We start from the raw sequence: 2,762 nt of genomic DNA, 5'->3' as shown, positions 1-2,762 counted from the left end.
GCAGTGGCAGCAGCGGAGAGGAGCCGCAGGACAGCCCAGGCATGGGCTCCAGGCAGCAGCAAAAAGGGCCCACACCAGCAAGAAAGAGCCGCTTTTCCCCTGCACCAAGCATCAGCTTCTGCATAGCCACTGTTCAGTGTGGGTGGGCAACCAGAGCAGGTGCAGGGCAGGGGCGGAGCTGGGTGTGTGGGTTCCAGCTGGTCTCCGGCCCGGGCAAGTCCAAAGTGGGTGCAGGGCAGGCTGGCTTTGGGACTGGGGCTGTGCACCGTTGGCGGGGCAGAGCCACAGGGCGCACAGGCTCCAGGCTGTTGCATTAGTATGGACATGTTGCATTTAAGGCCAGAAAAAACTAATCCAAACCCCTCAGATGTCATAGATCCTAAGATTTCACTCCTGTACTCCTGGGCTGAGCCAGTAACCTGTGCTTTAGCCCAACTCCCCAGAAGGTGTTCATTCCTAAATGTAAATATTGCAAGAAATGGAGAATTCGCTACTTTCCCCTTGGTAGTTTGTTCCACTGGCTAAACCATGACACTGTTCAATGTATGTGCCTTCTTTCTAAACTGAATCCATTTGGCTTCAGTTTCTAGATATTGCTCCTTGTTATACATTTCTTCTCTAGATTAAGATAGCCCTCTAGTACCCAGTGTTTCCTCCTCCTGAAGGTACTCCTCTACTAATCAAGTCACTTCTCAGGCCTTTTTGATAACTCTCACTGCAAGGCAATTTCTTCAGTCCTTGAACCTGTGGCTCTTTCCTGCCCCCTTTCCAATTTTTAATATCTCCTGTAAAAGAGCAGACAGATTGAGTGTATGCAGCACAGCCAGAACCGTGTTTTGGGAACTCAGGTGAGGCTGCTTCTCCACTTTGACCCCCAAATCCTTCTCAGATTCATTTCTCTCGTGATACAGTCCCCGATTTGTAGGTTGGTCTGCACCTCTTATTCCTTGATACAGATTTACATTTAGCTGCCCTAAAAAAAAAATCTTTAAAGTGTTACGAGGTTATTAAGCATTTCAGACTGCTCTCTCATTATTTGCTGTTCTGTCAATCATCAATGGCAGGCACATTTTATTAGCCATGATTTAATATTAATCCCTCCCCATAATTAATGAAAAGATCAAACTTATTCACGCCTTGCAGAAGCCCAATGGCAACACCCGCTTTAACTAAGGATGCTCATTGGTAATTACTGTAAGAATAGACAGCTAGCCAGCTCTTAATACATTCTGCATGTGCTCTATACAGTACCAACTTTTTAATCCTGTTTAATCAATGCCATGCAGTAATAAAGCACATGCAAGACATTCTCCTTATGTCTATGGAGTTACCTTTATCAACCAAATTTGCGACTCTCAAAGAACAAAATCAATTTCATTTGACAAGACATTTTCCATAAAACCAGTGACTGGTCTTAATTATATTCCTATCCTTTCATTGTTCATTAATTGAAGCCTGTATGCTTTCCTACTGTTTTGCCTATGGTGGGTGCCAGGATGACAACCTTATAATTACACTTGCTCTTATTTGTACATTGGCACAACGTTAACATTCCATCAGCCTTCTGCAATTTCTCTGGCATTCCAAGATGTGTAGGAAGGAACAATAGTGGGCCAAAGATCTCCTGGCCAGCTCTTTCAGCACTCCTGAGTCCTAAGGTATCTGGGCCTACTGTTTTAAACGTGTTTATTGCTATTAAATGTTGTTTTAGCATCTTCTTGGGTGATTAACTGGCTGAAGAGTTCTTTGCCATGCTCACGTGAAACAGGAAAAAGCACACTGGCCTGCTTCCCAAGTTCAGAACAGAAATATACATTTCACCTTTCCTGAATTAAGAACAGTTTTGTCATCTCCATCTAATAGTGTTATTTCATTGCTAAGACTTTAAAATACAGAAGAAACTACTGTTCACTCTGGTAGGAGCCACCCATGAATTCCAACCCTCCCCCCCACCCCCCCTAGTTTCCCTCCCAGGTTCCTACTCGTAACTTCTAATTTGTATCGATTGCTGCCACCTTTTATTCCTCCTCCTGCCCATATACAAAAATGTGGAGAGAGAAAATTCCTAGATTTATGCTTCTCCAAAGACGCAGGGGTTAAAAACAGTCAGTCATTCCTTTGGGAGCAATGAATATGGATATATCCTTTGCCTTGGCTACTGGCACAACTTTTTATGGTTGCTAAAATACACCTGCACCTACCTAGAATTCCTCATCCAAAATGAAATGCAAAATTGTCAAATTACAAACTCAGATGCCTGTAAACATTTATCAGTTTACACAGTACCAAATAAAAGTCAATGTTTTCCAGGTGTAAGCTTTTCCAAAGGTACGCGTAAGGAGATGCAGCACTCCTCCCTCTGAGAAAGCTTGTATAACCCACAAATAGAAATAACACGTCCAATATCCAGCAAGCTGCAGTTGGTCACCACCAGCAGGAGAGGAAAAAGGAGTAACACTTGCACAGCAATTTTCACCTGGAAATCTCAAGGCATCAACTTTTTACAAATGGACGAACTGAAAGACAGTGGTTAAGCGACTTTTGCAGTCACAGGACAGAACTCCGGCCTTGCAGAATGCAGCCAGTCCTCTAAACTGTCTAGAGGAGCTCCTTTACCCAGCTCCATCCTCAGCAAACGGCAGCCAGTCCTCAACTGCCTTGAGGTGTCAGCCCTGCACATCCAAGGAAAACAGAGGTCAAGCAATGTAGTCAAGACCTCTACTGAGGGCACCAGCGTCAGGGACTGAAGCAGCATCTTTCAA

At 44.3% G+C, this 2,762-nt stretch overlaps 1 protein-coding gene across 1 annotated transcript in view; it reads right to left on the bottom strand.

Moving 5' to 3' along the window:
• The window catches only part of RCOR1 (REST corepressor 1), a 51,246-nt gene that overhangs the window by 47,647 nt on the left and 837 nt on the right, over window positions 1-2,762 (bottom strand). The gene's annotated exons all lie outside the window — the stretch shown is intronic.

This window comes from Alligator sinensis, unplaced genomic scaffold (assembly GCF_000455745.1).
Source record: "Alligator sinensis unplaced genomic scaffold, ASM45574v1 scaffold85_1, whole genome shotgun sequence".
Lineage (NCBI taxonomy): Eukaryota > Metazoa > Chordata > Crocodylia > Alligatoridae > Alligator > Alligator sinensis.
The sequence above is the reverse complement of the archived record's forward strand: the minus strand, read 5'-3'. Positions and strand labels throughout refer to the sequence as shown.